Source organism: Armigeres subalbatus, chromosome 2 (assembly GCF_024139115.2).
Source record: "Armigeres subalbatus isolate Guangzhou_Male chromosome 2, GZ_Asu_2, whole genome shotgun sequence".
Lineage (NCBI taxonomy): Eukaryota > Metazoa > Arthropoda > Insecta > Diptera > Culicidae > Armigeres > Armigeres subalbatus.
In genome coordinates this window covers 132976858-132993867 of record NC_085140.1, presented here as the reverse complement: position 1 = coordinate 132993867, position 17010 = coordinate 132976858, and the positions used below count along the sequence as shown (strand labels likewise).

At 37.0% G+C, this 17010-nt stretch overlaps 1 protein-coding gene across 1 annotated transcript in view; it reads right to left on the bottom strand.

The window, feature by feature from the left end:
* LOC134210861 (uncharacterized) overlaps window positions 1-17010 on the bottom strand; it is a 537480-nt gene that overhangs the window by 47528 nt on the left and 472942 nt on the right. The gene's annotated exons all lie outside the window — the stretch shown is intronic.

The window sequence follows — 17010 nt, the reverse complement described above, 5'->3', positions numbered from 1 at the left end:
AAAAAGGTTGAGAACCGCTGCAATAGAACATAGTTATAAGTTTTTTAATGTAGTTTACATTATGGTTGATGAAATAAATAAATGAAATCAATAAATAGATAAATAAATTTTCAATTTTTCGGTATTCCAAATTAATTTTTAATTCAATGAATTCATTCAAAATCAGAATATATTTCAGCTGTTCTGTTGTTTGTTAAAATCAATTATGAATTTTCAGTTATGCGCATATCCAATCACTAACGAAAAAAACTGATAGTAGGAATCTTGTGAGAAAATTTCCGTTGCTGAAGTTTCAGTCGTGGATCGGATAGAGAAGCAATACAATTATATAGAAATGGATCTAGAGTGCCTCGATGCAACCAACTGACATACGCTAAACGAACATTTACCAACCAATCCCTAAGCAATGCAGGGTCGGATGCTACTACTAAAAAAATCCATTACATATAGCTACGTAGTCCTACGCCATATTTGCGTACAACCTGATTGGGGTGCACCTGTGATTATTTCAAACTCTCGTCTAATGCACATTTACCTTTGATGAAAGCTTTTGCTGCCAAATCCATATCTTTACTGGCCAACAGTAATGTGTTCGTTATTGGTGGCACCAGTAGTGGATTCACTTTATATTTATACAACACAGGATAAACCATTCCCCATGCCCATGAGTGATGGATGCTTTTAAACTAATCAACGCTCACAGCACTTCAAAAGGCTGTTGATAATATTGCCAGTACATATTCATCATACCGTCGGACACAGGATGTTGCTAAGAGTGCAATTTGAGGGCGTTTGGCTTGCTAGGTAACTCTTGTAGTGTTGATTTTATCCTTACATCAGTGAAATCGTGCACGGACTGCTTCATTTCTAGACCAACATTTGAAAAAGGGCGTAACAGCCAAAATTTATTCCTTCTGATTCTTCGTCCACATATATAGCTATATGTAGACGAAGAATCAGAAGGAATAAATTTTGGCTGTTACACCCTTTTCAAATGTTGGTCTAGATTTGATCACTTCGATGTTTTTTTGCAATGGGAATTAAGTTGTTCACCATAGAAAAATATTAGGGGGATTCACTTAACGGCGTAGTTTGCTGTGTATCTGTTTATAGAAATGTTTCATAGGCGATTTGAAATATGTCCCTTGTGATTGATTGTGAAACATTTCTATAATCAGATACGCAGCAACCTACGCCGTCAAGTGAATCCCCCTATTAAGTTTTGTCTTTCTCGCACACTAAGTGTACGTAAGGGATAAATACCCCGCTTTGTTTTCTGTTCAAAATTGGCCCGATTCATGTATTTTTAAAAGGAACTTGAATGATTTTTCAAAAAGCAACATACTTTCTTTCCATTTGTGTTATAGGGGAACTATTCCGTTTCCATCTCACTGAACATATATTCATCTCATCGCAAAACAAAGAAATACAGCACCAATCTCGTCGCTTCTTTTTGCTAACACGCGTGCTCACTGCACAGTGGCAAAAATCGTGTTTTAGCGTTTTTATTTAATAGTACCTTTATTTTGTGATTTAGCGTAATGGCGTCTTCGAGACATTTTATCAGTAAGTCGACGTGCTTATTTGGAGGTATTCAGCCTTATGTTCAATCCCCCTAAAAGTGAGATGAAAAATATATTTTTTCCACTTTACAACATGGAAGGTTGTTTATATAAAATGCAATAAATCTCCAAAAGTAATGAAATTACTTCACGAGAGTTGTAGCAAAAGTTCTCCTGAAAAACTTTGTCGAATACAGCGAGTTCGTAATTTCATTACTTTTGTAGATTTATTGCATTTTATACAAACAAGTTTTGAACATGTTCGATGTATAAGCATACAAGCATATGGAGACGCATGGTGCATTGGTTCATCAACTCCTTGTGATGGGTGATTGATTTCTACCTTGCAAAGTAGGAAATGGTTTTTGATGAAACATTCCTTACATTCGCTTACAACTCTACAGTTCAAAGTCCATTACTTGTACTTCGTTTTGCGTACGAGATTGACTGCCACAATTTGCCCGGTGTCAAGTAGCAGTTAAATCAAATATGACTAAAAAATCCAATAAAACTGTTATAACTTTTTATTTGTTCAAGTTTTTAAGTCACAATAGCAACCAAACGGCGTATAATAATATATTTTTTTATTGTGTTTATTAGGGAGACTTTCAGCCCGATGCTGGCTCGTCTCCATATTTTAATATTATCTAAAACTTTCTAGAACATGCAAGAAATATCGATATGAAAATGAAAAAGATATAATGAAAAATCCATTTTTAAAGTGTTGTCATAAAACGTAAAAAATCTCCAAAAGGTAACGGAATTACGAGCTTGGTGTCTTCGACAAAGTTTTTCAGGAGAACTTTTGCTACAATTTTTATGAAGAATCAAACGTTATATGTTTGTGAAGTGGTAAAAATAAATTTTCCATCATCAATCCCCCATTGATCATGACCGTTCCCCTATATGATTCGACAACTATCTTAATGTAATCGCTGCTCCGCTATTAGCACAATCGAACGATTCTTCGCCATCAAAATAAGTCAGGATGGTTGTCATGTTATGTTTTGTGTTATATCATCTCGGCAAGGTAATATAACTTGAATATAGGACACTGCATACAGGATTACATTATATAGAACATTGCATGCATGCATTTTGATGAGTAAAGCAACATATCCACTATCCAGTTGAGGGTATGAGAAACTGCCTGCTTGGAACTAGGCACTCAAATATAGCATGGCTTTTGAATTTAGTGATGCGAATAATGCTGTGAACAGGTAAATATGTGCAGGATTTAGGAATCAAGAGTGTGTTCTTGCCAAACTGAAGGTTCGCATCATCATATCCAATAGGGAACAGGAGAATTTCCAATTTTAATTCTGGTAATACGGCACTGCGTATGACAATTCTATTTATATTCAAATCCAATACTGGAGCTGCCTCGTTTCGGATGTAAAGCAATGTCTCAACAAATTAAGGAGTTCGAACTGAGCTAGGCTGGTGACGTACATACCCGAAACGTGGTCGCACTTGGTGCCAACAGGCGATTGTTATTCATAACTTGGATTACAAGAAGGATACCATGTGCAAGTTGGGCAAACGATGGGTATTATAATTCTATGAGGTGCCATATTTTACTTTAACTTCTTATCGCATTCGCATTTTAATAGACTTGGGACCAATACTGAAGTATCCGAACCTGTCAGAAGGATCCTTTCGGCTCCTTCGCAAAGGCCCATCGAAAGTGATTTGCCGGTGCCACTAATGCCGAATCAAATATAGACGGTTCATCATTTAAAATTGATTTTGATTCGTAGAAATCCCAAATCGACAGCGGTGTCATGCTTTCTTCATACAGTTACAGTTAACGGATACCTACTTTGGAAGAAAGGAACAACTTGTGCGTGCCTTCATGGAAGATAAAGCGCTGAATTACCCGTACTAGTGATTGAATTCAATCATTTGGACTATCCGAATTCGTTACATATTTTGTTTCGCGAACATGATGAGGGTTGGTTTTCATTTATAGAAGTAATTTTCGTTATCTATTCTTCTGCGACTTCTTAGTAAAACCTATTCCGATAAGAAATAAGAAAGCTTTGAAAAAGGCTAAGAAAAATAAAGGTTTCTGAACTGAGCATCATTTGCATATTAATAAGTATCTAGTGGCCACGTATATGATAAACCCTGCCAATAACAGAATCTTATCGAAGCCATCACTTCGCGGAACATCGGTCGTTTGATTCAATGAAGGATAATAAATTTTCCACATTCATGGAAAAGTTATCGAATCGCAGGGAAAAGTTTGCTGGCAATAATGGAGTTACGCTAATAAAAATCACGGAAAGAGGCAGACGTGTGCAGAAAAGGAGTTGAATCCGGTGCTGATAAATGCGCATGAAAAGTGGTTCAACTACAATATGATTCCGAAAAAGGACTAGGACGACTCTCTTAACAGCTTAATTTACAAACAATCTCCAGTATTGCAAATCAAGGTCGGTTTTCATTTGGTTTGTTTTATGGTCTCTGATTTTAACTTTATCAGGTTTAAAAATTTTCAGATAATTTTAAGCAGTCAATTCAATGCTTATTTAGATTGTTTTCGTGCTCAACAATAAAGAATATGTCTTCGAGGTCGGGACATGAGATTAACAACTGCGAAAGTGAAATAAAAGCCCATCCTTTACAACAGTTTAGCTAGAATATTAACATAAATACATAGTTGGAAATGATTTTTTATTTGTTTCAGATTTCGTCCTTTGTGGTATCCAAGAAATTACATTTTTCTCTGATGCATGGTCTATAAAATCTGATATTTTTTAAGGTAGATTTGAATTTTATTTTGTATTGAGTTGCATATCACAAAGGCTTGAATGCTGAAAACCATTGACATACGAAAGACCGCCGAAAAATGGTTTTTGATATGGAAATTAAGGGTCCTTATTTTTTATGCGCCAAACAAAAATAAAACACACGTTGACAGGGTACCCATATTCTCATAAATATTTTTTTTATAACTTCAAAAATTTTCAACTGATTTCGATAATTTTGGCCTTTTTGGAACCGGAAACTAACATACGTTTTGTCCGCTCTCAAGATTTACAGCTATTGTCCATGATTATACAAGAAATCCTTGATGTAAGGCCTAAGAGTCTACACGTGTAACCAAAGGCCTTTCAACCAGTTTCAAATATGCTACGTGCTCTTTGCGGTTGTTAGAATAGAAGGTGTTCACAGTATGTGCTCCGCATCATTAAAAAAATACCTGGAGTAAGGTCTTAGTCATCCAAATAAACCCTGGAGTAAAGCCTTAAGGTCTACTCACGTAACCAAATGCCGATCGTCAAAATTCCAATACGGTATATGCTCTTTGTGGTACTTAATTAGGATGCGTTTACAGTATATGTTCCGGGTCATCCAAGAAACTCTGGAGTAAGGCCTTGAGATCTACATGCGTAGCCATGGGTCTATTGACTTGTTTCAAAAGTGGTACATGCTCTTTGTGATTCTTAGAATAGAATGTGATCACAACATATGCTCTGTGTAATCCAAAAAATATCTGGGGTAAGGCCCTATGATCTACACGCGTTAGAACAGAGTGTGACCTTGACTTTTCTTGAACGAACATAAAATATTACCGGAACACATGCTTTTCCAAGTACCCTAAGGAATATCTTCTATATTTAAAACAAGCTGATAGATCTTCAGTTGCGAGTGTAAATTTTAAAATCTCACTTCAGTGATTTTTTCAATAGCCTTGGACATATGGTGAGAACACATTCTATTCTAACCCAGGCAGGACGCGCAACATATTTTAAAGAGCAGCTTGTTTCTAATATGTTGTATTGGATATTCTTAAAATACACCAAGTCTCATTAAAGTTACTTTCCAGGTTCAAAACTAGGTTTCATTTTCGTTTCTTTGACGTTGCATCGCAAAGGACTTCTTGGATACTAATGGGTTGTTGCATGTCAGAAACAATAGAGACAAGTTGCATAAATAGGTACATTGCTGTTGCCGAAATGTTTCTGATCGGTGGCAAATACCTTGTGCTCAACTGAGTAGCATTTTATATAGTAATCCCCTGCATATTCCCTAAAAGGTATTGTGAAATGCAAATAACTTTGTTTTTTTGATGTAGGACTACGACTGTCTTTTCTATATTGGGGTACACTTTGCGATTGCGAAAATCGGAGACCGTCACGAAAATATGATAGACTTTGAACGATAATATCTTATCCATTTGTCGATGGATTTCCAATATTTTTGGACCATTCGATCAAGGTTGAGTCAACGCTTCATGGTATTGTTCTTAGAATACAGATTTTCAACTATTTATTATTGATAATTGCCATACAATTTAGAAATAGTTAAACAACCAATCTCGTGCATGCATCGCAAGCATAGACATCAAAATCAAGCAACTTGAGGGTTTGCATTGAATCCTCAGTTCGAACAAGGTTTTACGCAGAGCGGACGCGGAGGAGCAGAAACAGCAGCACGATGGTACTGGTAGCATTTTCAACGGAAAACCATCGCATTGATGGTGATCATCGGCGTCGGTGGTCGAAATTCAACCTCAACGAACCAGCATTTTATGGAGAGATTAAAAAATGTCGTCTGATGAGTCTGAGTAATCGAGTTTGGTGGTAGTTAGTTATTGGAAAAGTGCATTGGAGAAAGAAAATTGGATTCTCTCAGGACCAGCTTTTCTGGATAGAAAGTGTTGATTGCAAAAATGGCCTGTTTCGGTGGAATCGCCGATGTAGCTTGGTTGCTGTTAGTGATTTCATCCATTCGAACAAATGTATTGTCTGATCCATTCCTACGTGCGCTTGTGATTCTGCTACTGAAGGGCAACTTTCTGTCGTAGTCAAACGATTATAGTTTTTGCACTTTGAAAAAAAAAATTCGGATTAACCTTCTTTTGCATAAAACGGCGGACTGGAAATAATAGATTTCATTTACAATGGCCAACAGAAACAAAACCAAAGACGACGCTACTTTAGAGGAAAAGCCACCGGCGACCGTCTCTCAGACCGACAGACGCCAACCGATTATGATTTTTGTACTATAAAGAAAATTTCGTCTCGGGTCAAATTTATTTTGTTACTCTTTTCAACAAAACTTATTTCGAATCATTAACAGCTCATAATCAAATTCAGCATCTTGCAAGAAAATTTCACAGGATGCTTCGAATTTCCAGTCTCCCATGCTTCGGGACCGCTCTATGTAGAATCCCGATCAAAATGTCTCGCGCGCACCGGAAAGCAGCTTTCTTGTATCTAATTAAGTAATCCCATTAGCCCCACCCCCCTTTATTAATCGTTGTGAGTGTACACCCATATCAGAAGATTTCACGCAGAGCGACTACCAGCGGCATCCGGTGTCATCCGAAGACGACGACGAGCAGCTGAATGCTACCCAGGAAGCGTTTTCGCTAGCTCGTGAGCACCATGTTCCAAAGGCTCAGCAAGTGAGCAACACTCTAAACATTAATATACTCACCAAAAATTTGTCACATCTAGAGATGTCGTAAAATCCCGATTAATCGATTAGTTACAAATCGATTACTCTTGATTCTTGTCGATTATTGAATCGATTAATCATTGTATAGTAATCGATTCAAAATTAATCGATTATCACAACGATGAATCGATTAATCGAAATAATCAATTAATTTGCGACATCCTTATGATGTCGTAAAATTCTGATTAATCGATTAGTAACTAATCGATTACTCACGATTCCTCTCGATTATTGAATCGATTAATCGTTGGGTAATAATCGATTCAACATTAATCGATTATCACAACGATGAATCGATTAATCGAAGTAATCGATTAATTTGCGACATCTCTAGTCACATCTGCGAAATGTCACTCGCAGGCGATACCAACGTACTGGGATGCCTGCGCTTAAGACCCGGTGCAATCGAATGTCCAAAATTATCCAGGCCAGAATGGTGGACCTCAGAAATAGTGATTTTTCGCTATTTGTAGAATCCCGATCAAAATGGCTCGCGCGCGCCGGAAAGCAGAAAGTTCCACTTTCCGCCGACGATAGCCAAATCGATGAAGACGTCATCTTAGTGGAAAATATCGTTTAGCTGATTAGTGTTCGAAATGGTAAAAATAAAGGATCTTTTCAGAGTCGTCATTGTCGTTCCTCTCACTTTGCCACCCGCGCCATAGAAAACGATACACGTTACGCTTCCATCGCAGGCGAAAACCAAACGTTGCGTTTGGTTTCGCGCCACTTCCGATTCTGCTTATTTCTCCTTCATTTCGGACATTGTTGAGTATGGTGTCTTCTAGGATTATGATGTCTTTCACTGAAAGCCAGTCGAGTGGTTTCAGCGGCGATGCGGCCAATTAGTCGTGTTAATCCCTTTTCCACGGTTGGAGACTCAAAGTCCATCCAACTAGGAGCTACTATCCGGCTTCTTGATTCAGTTGACCTTCAACCCGAGCAGCACACAAATTTCGTATAAGTTATTGCAGCTCATATGTTACAAAACAACTTGGTAGTTTGATTTCATCTGGCCAGTTGAAAGAACCAACAAATAGAAGACATTCATCAGCTTAACTCAAAATCGAAAAAAAAATGCAAATGGTGAGAATATGCGATCATGAGCAGCTTAGTCCTGCGTCAGCTTTGCGTACAGCTGCACCTTCGAGTGCACCTTTGCCGTGCATTTGTAGGCAGATTCTTCAAGAAAATTGTTGGTTTGCTGATGTTTTTATTTTCATTGTAGCCGCAAGATCTTACGCTTTCTGCGCTACAATACAGTTGCTCATACGATGCATTGTGCCAAAGTTAGACCTGTACACCACAGTTGCTGTAGCTTACAGAGAAATAAGTGGTTTGGCTTGGGAAATACTACAACAGAGCGATAGAATACGCGTGTAGACCTTAAGCCCTTACACCAAAAATTTCTTGGATATCAAAGAACATATGTTGAGATCAAATTCTACTTTGAGGACCACAAACAGCATGTACCACTTTAAAAACTAGCCGATACGGCTTTGGAAACGTATATAAGCCCTTTAGCCTTTCTCCAGGGATTTCTTGTATGACTGAGGACTTATCCAAGAGATTTCTTAGATAGCGCAGAACATATGTAACGATCACATTCTTTTCTAAGGATCACAAAGAGCATGTTTTGGAACTTCCGTAGACTTCTGGTTACGCGTGTAGATCTGAACTGCCGTAATCTGGGAAAGTGACGTAACCGCCAAATTACAACATGCATGTTTTCCATTTTTCTGTTAAAGAGCTCGATGAGTACTACTCGTTAACACCATTTTTGGAAAATGGCGTATACGTCAATTTTTCAGATTACGGCAGTGAAGGCCTCACTCTAGGGACTTCTTGGATGATCTGGATCATATACTGTGAACGCATTCTATGCTAAGTACCACAAAAATCATGTACCGCATTTAAATTTGGACGATGGACCTTTGGTTACGCAGGCAGACCTTAAGATCTTACTCTAGGGGTTTCATGGATGACTGAGGCCTAACTCCAGGGTTTTTTGGAGACCCAGAAAATATACTGTGAATACCTTTTATTTTAAGGAGTTATAAACTACATAAGTAAGTAAGTACATAAGTTTTTGTTTTCAAAACGGTCAAAATTATCTAACTCGGTTGAAAATTTTTGATCAATTTGTCTGAACTCGAAAATGATTTGGAGAACTTAGAACATCCGGTTTGGACATATCTAATTTAAAAATCCTCTAAGGGCCTGTATGAACTTTATGAGTTGCAATTGGCTTTGTATTGAGCCCAGTTGTCTTGGTAGACCAAATCGTCTGAACTGCAGAATGATTTGGAGAACTTACAACATCCGGTTTGAACATATTTAGATCGTAAGTTATGCACATGACCTCTAAGGGCAATTATGAGCCCCATGGGTTGGAATTGGCTTTCTATCGAGCCCAGTTAACCTGGTAGACCAATTCGTCTGAACTCCAGAATGATTTGGAGTACTTAGAACATCCGGCTTGGGCATATCCAAGTCGTAAATCATGCACATGGCTGTATGCACCACATGTGTTGCTATTGCTTTGTATCGAGTCCAGTTGTTTTGTTAAACCAAATCGTCTGAAATCCAGAATGATTTGGTGAGCTTAGAACATCCGATTTGGACATATTTAATCCGTAAACCATGCAGATGACCTTCAAGAGCATGCATGGATCAAATGGCTTGCTATTGGCTTTGTATCGAGCCCAGTTTTCTTGGTAGATCAATTCGTCTGAACTCCAGAATGATTTGAAGAAAATTGAAGGGCCTGTATGGACACCATGGGTTGCTATTGGTTTCGTACCAGTGTAATTGACCTGGTAAACCAATGCTCTGAACTCCAGACTAATAATTTGTAATAATTTCTTTTCTTGTAACTTTCATGTAACACAGCGGTTCCAGTCTGGAGTGCATGTACCCCCGGGAGTAGCTTCCCAGGGGGTACGTCAGACGAAAATGCATAATGGCGGACGTATTACAATTCCAATAAAAAATTATATTTCAAGACTTTGTATTGTACATAATATGCATAGCAATCAGTAAATCAAAACATATCAAATCATGTCCACCACAGCCAACACAGTGTATGAAAGGCTGTGGGGCAAAATATCAAAAAAATCTTCAAAAGTAATCTACTTGAGCGAAACAAAACTATGCAATATGTTAAGAGAATACTTCTTAACTAAAATATTAAATTGGAAGGTTCAGAAGCCTTGAGGGATAAAAGCTTGTTTTCCAAAAAAATACTCTTGGATGCCTTCTTTTAAGCGGTTCGAAAGCGTCCTTTCAAGTCCCCTTCTTCGAATGCCTTCTTTCAAGGAAACCTTTTAGCAAGCCCCCTTTCAAGTGGTTCGAAATCCTCTTTTGAAAACGGTATGAAGCCTCTTTTCAAAAGGGTCGGAAGCCCCCCTTCAGAAGAGTTGGAAGCCTCCTTTTACAAAGCTCGGAAACCTTCTTTCGAAGGGCTCGAAATTCTTTTAGCCAACTCCCACAAATGCCTCGGAAGCTTATTTACTAAAGGGTCGGAGACCCAGTTTCAGGGGCATCGGAAGCTCCATTTCAAAGAGGGTTGGAAGCCCCCTTCAAGGGACTTGGAAGCCCATTTTCAAGAGGCTCGAAAGGCCTTTTCAAATGGCTAGGAAACTTTCGGAATTCTTTCAAGAAGCTTGGAAGCCTACTTCCAAACGGCTCTGTACCGTCATTTCTAGATGATCAATAGGGTGCCAATGATAATGACATTTTCGAATTTCAAAAAACGACCTTGCTCACAAGTTTCATTACGCAAAATGTGAGCTCAATCGAATATGATTTAAAGGTGCCTAAAATTCATCAAAGTTTTGAAATTTTTACCCATGAAAATTTGTCCAAAGGGGAACCAAAGGAAAAGTCAAAAATCGGATTTTTGTTTTTGATGCCAAATGACTTAAAAATGCATGAAACGTCGAGATTTGATCCCAAGCAGCACAACTTGTTTACTACTGAATATTTCCCTGCGTTGCAACTATTCGGAAAGAAACAATCTTTGCGTATCGCCATCAAATATAACTCTCTTGCAATCTAAAAAGCGCAAGAGGTGGTGCCTACGGAAACATCCTTCAATTGCAATAAAATTGCAATAATGTTGCAAAATACTTCAGCGAAAAAAAAATGATTGATAGTCGTTCACTCTACCACAGCACCATTTAATACTTCGAAGGGACTGCATGTTGACTCACCATAAAAATCATACGATTATGAAGTTTTGTACTCGGGTTTCCTGTTACTTGATTGCACCATCACAGGAAAAAAAAAATGTGGGTTGTCAAAACGTTGAACGATGCTAAATTAAACATGAAGACACACTCAACTTATCTGCAACTTAATTTAAACAAACAAATAAATTTTGAAAGGCGCATTGAAGTTGCATGGTAAAAAATATGCAACTTGATGATTTTGTTTCGTGTTTGCAACATAAAGTACAGTATTCTTTGGTTGTTTGTTTCAAATGTCGAACAGGACTGCATTGAAATGTTAATGAAACATTGATCACAACTCGAACGTTTTTGACATCTTGATGCAACTTTTTCGTGCTTTGATGTTTTTCCAATGCCTTTAATGAAACTTAATAGAAACAAGTTGCTTTTTGGAAGATGTTGCGTGTGTTACTTGGGATGCTATCAAAAAAATCGGTTTTTTCTCTTAGAATATTTTTGGGACTTGGTAATTTTTTCAGGTGATGAATTTTTTTTTCATCGAACACCGGACGATAATCAAACGTTTTCGTAGCCAAAAATATCCCGCTATGCAAAATTTAAGCTAAATTGGACATTTTTTAGGGGTGCCTAAAACTTCATTTTTCTTCTCACAAGGGAGAAATATTTTTTTTGTTTTTTGATGCCGAAGGGCTCAAAATGCATGCAACTTTGAGAATTATTTTTTTTTGAAAAAATCGACTGTTTTGGGACTTGAAAAAAATGTGTAAGGCGAAAACAATTTTTCATCGAATTTAAAAACCGAACATTACGCAAACATTTCCTAAGCCCTAAAATATGCCCCTATGCAAAATTTGAGCCACATCGAACATGATTCAGGGGTGCTCAAAATCTTGCTAAAAAATTTTGAATTTTTTGTAACTTTAAAAACTTTTAAGATCAGATTGATTTAGAAAATTATCAGATTGCTTGGCAATGTTTATTACACTGAGGTTTATATTTACGCGGTACCGCATAAATTCAAAACACAACGTGTAAAGATCAAGTAACAAAAAATTTTTGTTGGCAAGATTTTGAGCACCTCTAAATAATATCCGATTTAGATCAAATTTTGGATTGGGGGATATTTTTGGCTACGAAAACGTTTGCGTATAGTCCGGTGTTGGAATTCGATTAAAAAAAATTCATCATCTGAAAAAAAAATCCCGAAAATGTTCTAAAAGAAAAAATCGATTTAAAAAAAAATATTTTGAGATAACATCAGATCTCGACGTTTCATGCATTTTTAAGTCATTTGGCTGTGGGAAAATTTTCATGGGTAAAAATTTCAAAACTTTGGTGAATTTTAGGCACCCCCTAATTGAGCTCAAATTTTGCATGGGGTCATATTTTGGGGTAATGAAACTTGTGAGTAATGTCGTTTTTTGAAATTCGATGACAATTTTTTTCCCATACATTCCATTGGCACCCTAATGATCAATACCTGCTTCAAGAGGCTAGAAAGACCCCTTTCATGCGTCTCGGAAACACGCTTTTAATAGTCTCAGAAACCTCCTCTCAAGGGGCTCGGAATTCTTCTTTCACCCAGCCAGCCCCCTTTCACGAGATTCGGAAGCCCCCTTTCAAAAATATAGGAAGCTCTCATTCAAGAAGTCCAGATGCCCAGCAAACAATTTAAGCTGAATAAGCTATATATTTAGCTGAAGTAGCAAATTTTTCAATGTAATAAACCTATATTTAGCTTCCAATGTTTGCTTTTTCCAAAAAGCTTGGAAGCTTACTTTCAAAAGGCTCAGCAACTTCATTTTAAGATAGCACTATCCAACAAAATAAACTTTTTTTTCGCTCCCTTCATCCATCCATAGAATTCAGATACATATTCAGATTATCTGTAACACGTCCAGTTTTTGAGAAAAACGGATTTTAATAAACAAAAGTACGTATTTTCATAGATATTTGGTTCTCCTCTGCAAAGCTGAATTTTGGCTTCTTACTTTGAGAACAAGGTTTGAATTTCGTAGAATGGGTCTTATAGAATGCACGTGAGTTGTTGGATTTTATTTGGCACGTTCATTTGTTGTGAAAACCGAAATTAATTTCACAAAAAAAATTTGGTTTCTCTGCTCTGCAAAGCTGAATTTCAGCTCCTCACTTTGAGAATAAGGTTTACATTTTGTAGAATAGGCCTTGTATAATGCATGTGGGTTGTTGGATACATTGGTAGTGAAAAACGGAGTTTAGTTCACAAAAGTACGTATTTTAATAGAAATTTGGTTTCTCTCCTCTGTAAGGCTGACTATTCTCAAAGCGAGAAGCCAAAATTCAGCTTTTCAGATCAGAGAAACCAAATTTCTATGAAAATACGTACTTTTCACAGATAAAAATATGTTGTGATATGAAATGTATTTTCATGCACATATTTGGAGCATGCAAATAAACGTAACATTCAATCGATCTCACTGTCCTTTTAAATCGAAATGAATTTAAACTATGCTTGTTTGAAATTCAGTCAAATTTAATTGAATATCGAACCTTAATTCGTTTGATAGGAGTAGTTGCAATTTTACACATCGCTGAATTTTTAAAATTATTTGTTGTGTTGTGAATTAAATTCCGTTTATCGCAACTAATATACGTACCAAACAAAATCCAACAAACCATATGCTTTCTGTGAGGCCTATTCTACGATATTCAAACTTTATTTTCAAAGAGAGAAGCCGAAATTCAGCTTTGCAGTACAGAGAACCCAAATTTCTATGGAAATATGTTCTTTTGTGAATTAAATTCCGTTATCACAACAAATCTACGTGCCAAAGAAAATCCAACAAGCTATATGCATTCTGCAAGACCTATTCTACGATATTCAAACTTCATTCTCAAAGCGTGAAGCCAAAATTCAGTTTTGCAGAACAGAAAAACCAAATTTTTATGAAAATACCTACTTTTATGAAATCAATTCCGTTTTTCACAACAAATGAACGTGTCAAATAAAATTCAACAACATGTTTGGATTAAGTACGATTTCTTCTACATAATTCAAACCTCATTCACAAAATTAGAAGCCGAAAACCAGCTTTCCAGAATAGAGAAACCAAATTTCGATGAGAATACGTAGTTTTGTGAATCAAAACCTGGACGTGTTACAAAAAATCTGAATACATGACTGAATTCAGCGAAGAAAAATCTTTTAAGTACACTGAAAATGGTTGAAGGGAGTGAAAAACTGTTGACTAGTGAGTCAAAGGCTCCTTTCAAGAGGCTCGGAAACTTCCTTTCGAGTGGCTCGGAATTCTTCTTTCAAGAAGCTTGGAAGCCTACATTCAAAAGGTTCAGAAACGTCATTTCAAGCTGCTCAAAAGTCTCTTTTCAATAGGTTCGAAAGCACTCTTTTAAGAAAATATTATAAATTACGGTTATTAAAATAGGGGGTACCACAAATAATACAAAAACACAGGTACCCCTTCCTCTCTAGAAAAAGGTTGTGAGCCGCTGATGTAACACATCGAGTTATATTCTGATATAAATCTGTTACCTTCTACTGTTCGGGTCCTGTAGAGCAAATTCTTCAAAAATACATGTTAATCGACCTCAGTACCCTGGCCTCTAGATAATTTTTCTACAGAAAATGTTTTGGTTTGATCTTCTGACAAACAGTGTTCGCGTTCCACGCCGTTTGTTTTGTAACCAAGCTCTAATCTATTTTCCGGCACATCGCGCGTTGTATGGTCGGTCAATAGCTCCCTACTCAAGTGAAGACATGTTGTAGACTCTGCAAAGACGTTTATAATATCTTCGATTTCAATACTTCCTAATAATCTATGCAACAAGTAAATGTTGAAGATAATGAATAAAAATTAATAAAATAAAATAAATATGTTCAATCAAAAATCATTTCCTAGTAGACAAAGCTGAAATTATTCTTCCGTATTTCATTATCATCCATGTGGAACTTTGAAGTAGGACTAGACCTGTAGCCAGGTTGTTTTTAATCGTAACTTGATGCAAATGGCTATCAATCAATAATACAGTATTGACCCGATTTTGTCACTCCCCGATTTTGTCTACCCCCGATTTTGTCTACCCCCGATTTTATCACGTTTTCGACCCGATTTTGTCACGTCCCGATTTTGTCACGTTTTCGACCCGATTTTGTCACCCCAAAAATTTTTGAAAATTTTAGTCATTCTTTTCATTTTCGTAAACAATACTGCAAACAACGTTGATTTCCATGAAATAACTTTCACCGCTAGTAGTTTATTATGAATGATTTCTGAGTACCTGGGAAGGATTCTATAAGCATTTTCGACAAGAAAAAACTGGTACCGTTCACGCATTTTGTCTTTCCAATGCATAAAACGATTCATATTTGTGAAATGGAATAAAAAATTTAAAATATTTTTTTTACCGATTTTGTCACATACCCTGTTTTATCACCCCAAAATTCACCAGGGGGGTGATAAAATCGGGATATTACTGTATTATTAACTTTTCACTTTTGCACAAAAAGCTTAGTTACAAGGAGTTGATAGGTTAATGCACCATGCGTCTCCATATGCTCGTATGCTCATATGATGATGAACATATTCAAAGCTCTCCAAAGTAATGAATTTACCCTCCGTTCAATAATCAATTATTGATACAGTTCTTATCAAGAGTGGCTGCTTTATTATTCGTTATACGTTTGTACTTAATGGAAGATGGTCGATTGAACGTTTTAATTGAAGAGTGTATGTCCAAACGGTATTCCCCCATTTTTTCTAAACAAACTTTAATCTGTGTATCATAATTGAGCTCATTCACCCCACAAATGATACTTTCTGTCATTCAGTTTTTCCAAATTTTGATATAACAAATGCATCACAGTTCAAAGCAGACAGCATAGCATTATCAACATCAAAAATGATCAGGAAGTCAACAAAGGACAACAATACTCGTCTATTTTTCAACTTCCTGTTCTTTGGCTAGAACGAAGCTCAAGTTGAGTACCAAAGTTTCGTGCAATTATTTGGCAAAGTTTCTCCATCGAATAGTTTCTCTCTCGATTGCTGCTTCGACACTACTGTTTCCGTCTTGGACCATGCAAAGGGCTTCATAACACAGGTAGTGAAAGCATTATAAGGCAAACAATGTTTGTTGTTTGTTCGCTAGCTTTAATATATTTACAAAGTTTCGCGCCAAAGTAGTTGGCAGTTTGTTGTGTTTCGGGGAATTGCCACAATAAAATGAAAATTTCAAATTCTAAGGACCAGCAATATGAGATGCTGAACCGCACTGTTCTGTTCTATTATATCCTTGGGGGCTACTTTAAAAGAGGATTGTAAATAACCAGATGGCAGCAGAACGATCCGCAGTTTCTTTCGTTTCCTCAATCATTCCGGCGGAAATTTCTGAAGTGTTAAGTTGAAAGGCTTAACTCAGCTAATTAATTCCGCGCACTCGTCGCTTCAAGCAACGGCGAGGACCTAATGCAGTGTTTTGCGTACCTAGGAAAAAAAGAAGGATTGTGCAATATTGATTTCATTTTCCAGGCTCCTACTTCACTCTATATACAGGGGGTGATTAAATGACTTACCTTATGAGGTGTTCACTGGGGGTTGTTTTTTCTTGCAACCCTCGATGGATTCTATACACAGCATGGGAAGTATTGAGGGAAAAAAGGCAAAAGATCAGATCGCCATTAGCCAGCCCGATAGCCTTAGAGAGGTAAAATGTGGGGAAAGTGAGCAAAAAGTTTGCCGTCCTCATTTACATTTAATTTACATTCTGCTCGCTCTTTCCCTGCCGTT